The sequence below is a fragment of the Mustela erminea genome, chromosome 17 (genome assembly GCF_009829155.1).
Source record: "Mustela erminea isolate mMusErm1 chromosome 17, mMusErm1.Pri, whole genome shotgun sequence".
In the NCBI taxonomy this organism is placed as follows: domain Eukaryota; kingdom Metazoa; phylum Chordata; class Mammalia; order Carnivora; family Mustelidae; genus Mustela; species Mustela erminea.
This window is the reverse complement of record NC_045630.1, coordinates 4712223-4724506: the sequence shown is the minus strand read 5'-3', so window position 1 is coordinate 4724506 and position 12284 is coordinate 4712223. Positions and strand designations below refer to the sequence as shown.

The window sequence follows — 12284 nt, the reverse complement described above, 5'->3', positions numbered from 1 at the left end:
TTATACATTTGTATAATACATACATACAAAAATTATACATTTTTGTATAATAAATGTATATCGGTAAGTGTACTGTAGCTGACTTATCTGTGGGTTTATCAGTGTAGCGTCTGTGATGTTGAGAACGTTCAGGGGCATCAGAGAAAACCTTGCCCGCGTGAACACACTTGCTCGGCTAGCATTAGGCAAAAGCGAGAGCTGGATGCAATTAGTTTTTGATTACGGGCTGTCCCAGTTTCTTTATCTTTTTCTTTTTTTTTTAAAGATTTTATTTATTTATTTGACAGAGAGAGAGATCACAAGTAGGCAGAGGCAGGTAGAGATGGGGGGGAAGCAGGTTCCCCGCCGAGCAGAGAACCTGACGCGGGGCTCCATCCCAGGACCCTGGGATCATGACCTGAGCCGAAGGCAGAGGCTTTAACCCACTGAGCCAGCCAGGCGCCCCGTCCCAATTTCTGATGAGTTCGTCCGACAGTCTCACATTCTGTCTTCCACCCACCCCTCAACTCCACCTCAGCCATTCTCACAACAAAGCCATCACCAACACTTCTTACACTAACTTTGTTTTTTTTTTAAAGATTTTATTTATTTATTTGTCAGAGAGAGAGCAAGCGAGAGAGCGAGCACAGGCAGACAGAGTGGAAGGCAGAGTCAGAGGAAGAAGCAGGCTCCCTGCGGAGCAAGGAGCCCGATGTGGGACTCGATCCCAGGACGCTGGGATCATGACCTGAGCCGAAGGCAGCTGCTTAACCAACTGAGCCACCCAGGCGTCCCAACTTTTTTTTTTTTTAAACCTTCCATTTTGCTCATCAAAACTTACATAGAGTGTGGAATTTCACTGTGGGTGAAGTCTCTGCTTCTGAAGATGGCGGTTAATTGAAAAGTAATACAGGTTTGAACTCCTTAAATGAAGCCTGTCTGTTCATCTTGGAGATGAAATTCCTGTCTTTTTGCGTTTGATCTCAAAGAAGCAATTTCATTGGTGGGATGAGAGGACATTTTTAAAATTTTTTATGTGAGAAGAAGAAGCAAAAACCTGATTAAGTATGGGTGAGGAGTCTAGTCAACTACCTTCAGGTCGACGTTTAAAGGAAACCTTGGTACATAAAATTTTCTTGATCTGATAGGATGCATCTCTATTTTGGCGGTCACTAGCAACCCTGGCAAAGTCACTCTATGGATCGTGACTCTTGTGAGTCCCACATCTATCCACAAGAAACCTGTATACATGCTTTGCACCTACAAACTCAGAGAGTAGGACTGTAGCAAGATTCTCCCATTTCTACTACCAAGGAGCTGGCCTTCCTCTTCCCAAGGGATTTGCTGGGTGGGGTCAAACTCAAGCTCACTATCAACTTTTGCTTTCTTCAGTGGGACTTAGGCACTCATTCTCTGTATCTCCCAATTGCAAGAACTATACTTCAAAGTTCTTTTAGGGGTTCCCTTGAAGTCCTCCCATCAGGCTTACTATTAGAAACTTTCATTGCTCCTCATTCCTTCTGTAAAGGAGTGGGTGGAACTCAGCATGGCCACAGCCTTTTCTTTATAAACGTTATCACAAACGCTCCTCCTTACTACTCTGCTCTCACTTTATTTTTTTTAAAGACTTTATTTATTTATTTGATAGACAGAGATCACAAGTAGGCAGAAAGGCAGGCAGAGAGAGAGGGGGAAGCAGGGTTCCTGACGAGCAGAGAGTCCAATGCGGGACTCAATCCCAGAACCGTGGGATCTTGACCTGAGCCGAAGGCAGAGGCTTTAACCCACTGAGCCACCCAGGCGCCCCTCTGCCCTCACTTTATGTCCTTGATCCAGCTAATGCGTCAAAGAGTATCAGAGGAAAGGGGCTTACCTTCTTTCCTTTTGTAAATTCTGCATATTGGTGGGGGCAACTGCCTTACTCTCACTTTGATGTCTTAGTTCAGTCATACTATGCCCGAGTTGAAGCTGAATCACGTAGAATCCCACTTTAACATCCTGCTATACTCTTAGATGTCAAAAAGGGATCAGAGAGACCCATGATAATATGCAGAAATACAAAGCACTCCAAACTCTCATCACAGAGAAACAAAATATAAAAAGGCGGAGGGAGAGGGAAATTATAGTTCAGAAAAGTTAGGCTTAAGAACATTGTTACAAATGAACATAAAAGATTGCTTTTAATTTCTTGAGAATCTAGGAAAATTAAAGAAGCATGATGGGAATAGAGTTGTTTCGTCCAAAAAATTTGTTTTAACACACACTGTTTTATTAGGAAAAATAAACTTTCCCCTGGTCCTGCGCTTTAAGCACTCTCTCTCTAGGTCCACAAGGAATGCTCTAGATAGTAAAATGCAGACTTTCCATTTATTTTATTCGAATGTACTAGATTCTGTTAGCAGTTAACTAGTTTAAGGAGTTCCAAGCAGCTTATTTGAGCGACCACTCGAAGACACATGCCAGTATCGATGAATCCCATTATGCCATTTGGGACAGCAGACTGGAGGATTTTTTAGGACCTGCTTCAAAGAACTCAGGAAACTTTTAGGAATAGGAACATGAAAATTCAATGAACAGAATCATTAGATTAAACCACCTCTGTCTTTGCTTCAATTGCATAATCAGAGTGGGAATCTCTGATTTTTGTGTTCAGAGGCATTGTTTCCAGACAGCTTTCTACAGGGGTAGCCTGTTGCTTACTCTGGGCTGCAAACATACAGAGTCTGATGGACTGGGGTGAACTGGTGAATTTCAGTTTTGCAGGATGGAAGACACAGAGACCTTTAACCTTTCCTCCATGCTTATGGGTTGCATCTCTTAACCAATGGGCTAATCTCTAAAAGGAATCCAATGTCCAAGAATCCAGAGTCTGACACAGTACCTAGTTCATAGTCCTTTTCTCTTTTGGGTGAACAAATAAATCACAAATTTACTTTGGCATTGGTAGGAACTCAGCATTATCATATGTACTCTGGATAACAGTGCCCAGTGGGGAAAGCCTTCAGTCTCCCTGTTCTTACTGTCCCCCATCCCAACACCTACTGCTCTCAACTACTCTCCTTCCCCATCAAAACCTGTTCTGAGGAACACTGTTAATATAAGTAAGATAAAGAACCTTGTAAATTCACTTGCATTAAGGGAAAATAGCCAGTAAGCTACCTTTTCTTGAATCAGTAAAACAGGACAAAATCCTATTTGTTTTAAGCTCTGCTGGGCAGACATACTTGGAAGCAACTACCTTTATAATACCCTAGGGCAAAGCAGTTTATTCAATTTATTCAATGATCAACGGCAGAGGTTTTCAAAGTGAAGTTTATGGACTTTACATCAGACTCACTGGGGATGCTTGGAAAACAAAAACAAAAACAAAAAACAAGAGATTCCTGGGCCTCATTCAAGTCCACCGAATAAATGTTTCTAGGAGTGAGGACTCGGGATCAAATGGATTTTCCAACATGGACTTCTGCACACCACAGTTTATGAGCTGCTATTTTATGGCATATAATGAATCTCAGCTGAATATTTCTCCAAGTATTTAAAAAGATTCAAAGCTGCTAAACAAACAAACAGACAAGTAAATAAATACGCAAAATGAAACGAACAACAATCTAAAACTAACACAGGTGCTGCCCATGAGACTTACTATAAACCCGTCTCTCATCACAAAAGCAATGGCCATCTATCCTCTGAGTCTGAAAAGAAAGGTCAGGCTCTTCGCTTTTCAAAACCTAATGGCAGCTCTGACACTTGAACGCTGGTGACCTAAGGCATCTGAGCTTTGCCACAGTCAATACCACATTATCGGCCTGTGTGCTGTCAGCTCTCAAATACTCCTCTTTCGCCCAAGTTGCTCTGCTTTACGTCAGATGTGTAAATGCACCTGTGGAATCAGCAACTTCACGTTGGAAACAGAACAGAGATCTCAAAACCGACATCTCTGAAATGTTTTCCCAAACTGGCGTTTCTTGAAGCCCCTCCTCATTTCAGTTGCATAGAGAAAAACCTCTGTGGACCCTCTCTTCCATACATTTAATCTGTTAGGAAATCATGTCATCCTTACCTTCAAAGAGAATCTGACCTCTTTTTCTGCTAAGTCTCTTGTCTGTGCCACTAGGGTTATTTCAATAGCATCATAACTTCTACCTTTGTAGTCAAACTTGTTTTCAAATCCCAGTTTTGCCATTTACTACTTATTTGGATCTTGGACAAACTGCTCGCCCTTTTGGAGACCTTTCTTACTTATTTTGCTTACTCTTGCTTGTCCAATGTCTGACATGCAGTTGGAGCTTAATAAACATTTGTTGAATCAAATAATAAGTTAGTTGGTTTAGAGAGGAGAAGGGAGTTGAGGGAAATTGGAAGGGGAGGTGAACCATGAGAGACTACGGACTCTGAAAAACAATCTGAGGGTTTTGAAGGGAGGGGGGTGGGAGGTTCGGGGAACCAGGTGGTGGGTATTGGAGAGGGCACGGATTGCATGGAGCACTGGGTGTGGTGCAAAAACAATGAATGCTGTTACACTGAAAATAAAGTAAAAAAATTAAAAAAAAATAAGTTAGTTGGAATTTAAACCTACTTTAAATTTACATAAAATTCTTGAGAACATAGTAGACATTAAAATGATGGCTGCCACTGATTTTTATTGCAGATTTGGATCTATTCCTAAGTTACTGACCTTTGTCATTTCTCAAGTTGAGATATTTAACATCTCTTTTATTCTTTCTCCTCCCCAAGGTAAGGTAAGTTCCATTTTATATGTTTAATATGGTATGAGCAGTACCTAAAATAGTGCTTGGAACATTAAAAGAACTTAAGATGTACTGACATGAATAAGCGAAGAAGATGGAACTCTGGTTCTTGGTTACACTGACCAGCAAGTTACACGATACATATGCTGTCAACAACCTCTCAAAATGGTATGCTCACTTCTATTCCTCTAGGTTTTTTAGACCTCTAAGTAATGCACTGAAACTTCTAAGTACGCATATAACAAGTGCCCAGTCAGAGTTGGCTGCTATCACCATTGCCCACACCACCACCGTCATCATGATAGTCCTCAGTTCATTATCTTTGTTTCCCTAGAAAGCAGTGTTCTGGAACACAGTACTTTGCTCCACCACAGTAATGTCCTCACCAAATTTTAGGTTAAGCTTCTACCTTGGCTTTTTTTTGGAAATTTATATTAGAAAGATCCATGGGTATCTTCTCAAAAAAAAGGTTCTTACAACAGTGTTGTTATGGTACTGATCATTCTTTAAAGCAAACATATTCAGGAAAATCGATTTCTCATGAACTTCACAGCATAGCTCCAGGGGTAATTTTTCCTCACATATTTTTATAGAGCAATTAAAGGGCTCAGCAACATGTGAGATTTTAGAATGTGTACATATTTCCTCTGCAAGAGCACTGACAATCTTTAGATTTGTTACTACTTACTCCAAGTGAATATTTTCATAAACATGAACTATAGTCTCTGAGCACAGATATTGACATATGCTGCCTTACTTAATGCGCTGCCTTTTCAACAAGGCTGTTCAGGGCGGTTATTTCAGAATGGTGAAGTTACCATGTCTAATGTCCAGTGTTCACATTTATAGGTACAGAAATGGAATTTTATCCAAGTCTTAGAGTTTATAAATATCTCAGGGACCATATAACCAAATTCACAAGAGCATGAGATATAAACGAAGGTGGAGTTTGTTAGTCAGCCTGTCCCTCCCTGAGGAAGCACTGAGTGGGAATTCTAATTACAACCAGGAGGTTATTGGCAGGCATAATCTGCAGACCAGAGTGGTTAGGTAGAAGGCCCAAACGAAAAAACGGCCTAAGATACTGAAACACCTTTTATTCATTGAACAAATACTTCCTGGGGCCAATTACATCCCACATATTATGCTAAGTCCCAGAGGGGATACAGAAATCAAAAGATATATTGCCTGTCCTCAAGAAGTTCAGAACTTAGCTGAGAAAGATCTGTATACAAATGATCAGAGGACTGTATATATGATCACTCTAATGGCAGTAAATGAGCTACAATAGAGATGAGGACTTAAATAAGGACAATGGCATTAGCCCTGGGGATAGGGAAGAGACAGAGAAAAATTTAGGTCATAGAATCATCAGACTTTAGTTATTGTGGTAGATACTACTAGAGTTTCTGTCAAATTCATAGTGGTTTCCTTACCAGACTTTCTTACCCACAGGGCAGATTTCAGCAGCCTTGTTTTTACCAAGTAACCCTATTCTCTTAGCTGAGCTTGACCTGTCCAGAATTAACTACCTAGGACCAACTGGACAAGATAAAAACGTGGAGCTACTGGGAAGCCTATATTCCCTCTGGTTTTCTCTGAGAAACAGAGAAAGTTGATCTAGCTGAGACAAAAGAATAAAAGGAGTATGCAGAGAGAAGTAGCAGTGAAAGATGGAAAGAAACTCCACTTAACTATTAACTCATATGGCCCAGCTACGTGCTTGTCCTTGGATCCTATGAGAGTCACTGTACCTTTGGAAAACATTCCTCCTTTTCCCTCAGCTGGGTGAGGTTGGTTTCTATTAACTGAAATCAGAGTCTTGACTAGTAGAGTGATAGATTCAAAGTGAGGGATGGAGAAGAGGGAAGGACCCTCTTGGTGATACTGAGAGGATGGTGTTTTCATAGTAAGGGACAGGAAAGAGAATCTAGAAAAAGTTTGGGATGGATGAGATAATGAATTCAGATATATAAGTGTATGGTCTGAGATGCTGTAGACTACCTAAGTGGTCATGACTCACAGGCAGTTAGAACTCAGAAGAAGTCTCATGGGAAGGGATGAATAAGTAAAAGTCAACAGCCTTTAGGGTAAGGTCACTGTTGTGAATTATATCACAACAGCAAGAGTTTAGAATGAAAAGGGAGCCAGTGAATGAGGCCCGGGAGCACCAATATTTGAGGATGGGTAGCCAGGGACAAATGAGGTCTACTGGTGGAATGGATCCAAAGAAACGGGCCATGAGTGATGAAGAGCAAGGGAGTGCTCAACAATGTTGGAAGCTCCAAAAAGTCAGACACTATGAGGATTGAAAATTTCCCATTGGATTTTGCTGGTAGATAATTTTTGGTGACATCAGCAAGATCATTTTCAGTGGCATAAGGTTGGGGGGAATGTGGATTTCCAGGAATGAGGAACAAATGAGAAGCACAGTTGCCAGATGTAGAGTAAATGGAAGGCGAGTCAATAAGCTACACTAGTCTGTAAAAACTTGATTGTGAAAAGAATTGTGGAATGGTAGAGAGTAAGTAATCCCCAGGAGAATGGAGCGAAAGAGGCATCTACGGGGCAAACAGACCTGGTATTAATGTTGGCTGATCAGGGTACCCTCTTCTGGAAAAATCCAGAAGATTTCCTTTCTCAGGAAATTTCCTTTCTCATCCCCCCCCTTCCCCTCCCCCCACGCTGCAGCTGCTGACACAATACTCACTCCTGTTCTAGAGCCTATAAACCACCTTTCTCCTGGAGCTACTGTAAGTGGGTCCTTTCCCTTCGATGGGATGAGGCCCATCAACTCTAAGATGTCCTTTCAAAAATATTTGAAAACATCTGTTATCTTCTGGCTATATCATCTCAGGAGAGGCAATCAAATGCAGTGGTCAGGGGATGCATTTAGGGTTAGAACAGGCCTCAATTTAAATCCTGACTCTGCCCATTACACTCTATGTGAGCTTGAACAATGTGTGTAGCTTCTCCGGAGGGAGGTGTTTTCATCAGTAAATTAAGGAAGGTTATTTATACTGCATGGTACAGTTTCAGTTCCTGGCAACAGAAAGTTCAATATATGCCAATGAGTTTTGTGTTATTACCAGCTTACAACTAGCTACATTAGGTAGGAAGTCTTGCCTTTCCCTTCAATTTGTTTCCTTTTCTTTCCATGAGCAACCTCTTCACACTTTACATATTAGCATACCGATACTTGCATCGTGCTTGGAATGATGCCCATTAAAAAGCTTAAATCTCTGTAACGTATTCTTATTAGTTGCCTTTTCTAGAACTTTTCTAGAAACACAGTTAAATGGAGGCTATACTTTATCGAAATGCAGTATTTAAGTTACATAAATAATGGTGACTCAATTTTACATCAAGAAAATATCTTAATTATTCATTCATTCATTCACTCATTTTACTCAACAAATACGTATCATGGTTCTCCCAGATACAGAGGGTAGTTAGGTGCTACGGATAATGTGAATATTTATAAGGAATTGAGATTTAAGAGGATAGATCTAGTAAGAGAATCAGATGAATTCAAATCACAAAGGTATCTTATACAAAGATATAGATTGTCCTTGACTTACGATGGGGTCACATCTTAATAAACCCATTATAAGTTGAAAATACAAGTTGAGAATTCATTTCACATACTTAATCTTCCAAACATCACAGCTTCATCTAACCTACGTTAAACATGCTCAGAATGTTTCTGAATTCAGATCAAATCTGTTCCCCGCAAAACAGCCCTCCAAGTCCAGAGATAAGGTATTGGGACAGAGAAAGTGACTTCATTCAAGAAATTTCAGCTAACCAAAGCGATGTTAGACTAATGTCCTCAAAAAACCATTTTCCCAGCTCAGTTCAGGCAGGGAATTTTAAAAGGGTGAGAGAAGTGGATGGGGGGAGGAACCAGCTACAGCTGCCACTAGGGCTTAAACAATCAACCAGGTGATTGTTTTCAGTTAACATGGGCGAGGTTCTTCAAGTTCCCAGAGAAACTTTAAACAGAATTGATTGCTATAAACTTACCGTGTGCTTAGAGGTTGACACATGCAGGAATGTGCTGATTATAATTTAGTCTTGCTGCAAATCCACACCCCATCAATCATTTTCTTCCATAACCTTACAGAACTAAAGGGAAAAGGATGTCGTCCAGAGTCTAACTAGTTCCTGATGAACTGGGACATCAGAGGGAGGTCACGGAGTGAAACAAACAGACTTGTTCTAGAAAATCATTTGTAACCTTGCTAGGTGAGGACTTAAACGCAGCGAATAGTCTCTTATCAGTTTCATCCTACTTAGAGCACCTCTTAGCTATGCAAATCATAATCACCTGGATGAACATACACATATGCCAACTCCTATTGTAAGTACTATTAAGCCCATTTTAGTAGTAAAATAAATAGCATAAAAAGCTGAAGTAAGTTTGTGGAATCTGTGTTCCACTGACTCACATGTCCACGAGGAAGCTTCAGGTTGTTTCTGATTCCTCAAATGGGGCTGTTTTCACCCATCTGTGATGTATCCAAGATTTCACGACAGCCAACGTGTAAGAGATGATTAGAGAGCCACTAATAGGTCACGTGGTCCCATCCACTTTTTAGCAAGTTGGCCCTGTTCCCTGCAGGTCCTGAGTAGCACCTGGTCACCAGAGATGAAGGGGGTATGGTACTTCATCAGGTCACTGGGTCTAGTGGAAACAAACACATGCATACTATTTAATTATCAACTTAAATTTTAAACATATCGTATAACATTTAATTCATGATTGATTTGAGGACAGGGAGGTCAAAGCTAGCCTGGAGAGGCCTCCCATGCACAATTTCAAAAGGGCTTAATTTCAACCTGCTTTGGGGAGCTGCCCTTATCTTGAGAAGTGCAAAAGCAATGTTTTATCCCAAGTTAAGCTAGGCTCTTCACAAGTTTTAGCTATAGTTTTCTTCAAGGTGTGATTCATTTCTCCAATCTTTCCTATAGATTGAGGCCTTCAAGAGGAATGTAGTCTCTGTATTATTAAGTCCCCATTCTTCAGCCTGTCTCTTGCAGTATACTTGCGATAACTGCAGAGATCTCTACGAGGAATCAAAGTACCCTAAAAATAGTTTCTTTACCAGCCCATTTTGCCACAATGTCTGCTAGCTGAATTTCCTTTAATTACATGGGTTTCCCTCTTTGAGGTCCCCAGTGTTTGCCACCTTAGATGTCTGTTGTATAGCCTTCAGTAGAGCTAAGATTTCCACAGAGTCCTTAATATACTTAATTTAGATGTCAGCAGTCCCTGGTCCTTCCAAATGGCACTATGAACATGCACTATGAAAAAGATATCCTGAGAGTCAGTGTATATATTTACCTTTTTACCAGCAGACAAAGGGAGGAGCCCTCATTAGGAAAATGATCTCAGCATTCCGAGCCGAGCTTCATTCCGAGCCGAGCTTCCCGGGGGCAGTTTCTGGGCCTCAGTTATCTCCAACAGTCCCCACAGTATATCCAGCCTACAGCTGCCCTCATTCTGTAAAGCTTCTTTCATCCATAAAGAGCTTCCCAATCTAGGTGTTCTAAAGCCTGGCCTACGAGGTCTGGCCTGCTAGAATGTGCTAAGTTCACAATGTCTAAACAATCATATTCAAGATGATCACTGGGGTCAGGAAGCAGAGATGCTGGGTTTAAAACAGAAGTAGCCTGCAATTTCACATTGAGGTTATCAAGCAGAATCGCTGGATATTTCCCCATTCTGCCAACCGCAAGAAAAAGCCACTCTTCTCTTCCAACAGAGCAGCACTTGTGGAGGTACGAAGACCTTATAGGTTGGCCAGGTGTAAACTTTTCAGCATCCTGTAAAGCATCACAAGCTACAGCGACTGCTTGGAGGCAGGGTGGCCATCCTTTGATTATCTGTTCCAACTGTTTTGAAAAATAGGCTATAAGTTGGGGAAAATTCCCCCAGCATTTGGGTTAACACTTCTAAACTAATGCCTCTTCTTTCATGCCATGCACATATAATTTAAAAGCTCTCTTTAGATCAGCCAACCCCAAACAGGGGTTGAGGCAGACTTTTTTTTTTTTAAGATTTTTTAAAAGATTTTATTATTTATTTGACAGAGAGAGCGATCACAAGTAGGCAGAGAGGCAGGCAGAGAGAGAGAGAAGAGGAGGAAGCAGGCTCCCTGCCAAACAGAGAACCCCATGCGGGGCTTGATCCCAGGACCCTTAGATCATGACCTGAGCCGAAGGCTGAGGCTTAACCCACTGAGCCACCCAAGGGCGCCGCAGACTTTCTTTTATAGTATCAAAGGTTTTCAGGCACTTTTTTGTACAAATTAGATGCTCAGCATCCAATCCTTTTAATATCTCATGTAAGGGCTGAGCTATCAGTCCATAATTTGGAATCCAAATAGGGTAGAATCCAACTATGCCTAGGAACCCATATAACGGGTGCCTGGTGGTGGGTGCCTTGAGCAAACCAATAGTCTTTTTCCTCTCAGGCAATAAGCTTCCTTGCCCTTTTGTTAGGCTGAAGCCCAGGTAAGTTACTTCTTGTTTGCAAATTGGCACCTTGAAGAGGGATACTTTGTATCCACAGTCAGCCAAATGATTTAATAAGAGGATGGTGTTCTTTAAATATCTTTCATAAGTAGGACTAACCACTAGTAGATCATCCACATTCTGTAAGAGGAATTCCTCTATCAGTGAAAGATCCTCAAGTCTCTGAACAGTAACTCCCCAAAAATGGCAGGGAAATTCTTAAACCTTTGAGATAAAACTGTCCAACAGAGAAAAGCAACCACTTTCCGGAAGGTAGGACACGTGCAGAAGTGAATCCGAGGCAACACCTGGGAAGACAGACAGTGGGGGTGGGGGAGGGGCCTCCGTCAGCCACTTACCAGCAAGCGAGAGAGCAGCGGGGCCAAAATCAGAACGTTTAGAAGTCTGCTCCAGGGAGGGACGTCGCTCCAGTGGCTAAGGGGGGTGGAGTCCTCGCAGGGACAGTGTGGTCTCAGGACCCTCGGGGAGACGGAAAGAGTGGGGGTGTCCAAGTGTGGCAGCGCTCCCGGGTATCGGAGCAGGGAAGCTGGGGGCAGAGATGGAGCTGAGGAGTGAGGTCTCAGCTCCAGGTTACCTTAAACCATGATCTGAGTCACAGTCAGGCCACTGCTCCTCCAGCAGGGACCCCAGAAATGGCAGATCCTGGGAGACAAGCCCCTTCCTCTTACGGAAGGAGCGGCACAGGAGCACACTGCAGGAATCTGCTGGGTTTGGAAACTCCAAAGGGCGCTGTGCGCCAGAGACAGAAACACTAGGTCAGGCCAGGTGAGCATGGAGCGTGGGCGGAGACCAGGGAGACGGGAGGGATTGACGACTATTATCTGAGGGCGCACTGAGGAGTGGGGACCCGAGCTCCGGGCTCCTGGGGGTTGGAGACCGGGCAGCCGCCATCTTCATTCCCGTCCTCCAACGCGGTATCTTCATTCCCGTCCTCCAACGCGGTACGGAAAGCGCTCAGGGAACAAAAGCTCCGAGCGCGAACCGCAGCAGTTTGCTTAGCCGGGCCCCTGGCAAGGG

The 12284-nt window shown here is 42.4% G+C and overlaps 1 long non-coding RNA gene across 1 annotated transcript in view; it reads right to left on the bottom strand.

Annotated features, from left to right (window-relative positions):
* Positions 1-11826, bottom strand: part of LOC116575987 — a 203835-nt gene extending 192009 nt beyond the window's left edge. The window contains exons 1-2 of the long non-coding RNA XR_004279998.1: positions 11606-11826; positions 9179-9414 (exon numbers count right to left, since the gene is read on the bottom strand). This is a non-coding gene — a long non-coding RNA (uncharacterized LOC116575987). The remainder of the gene's footprint in view (positions 1-9178; positions 9415-11605) is intronic.
* Between the last annotated feature and the right edge of the window lie 458 nt (positions 11827-12284).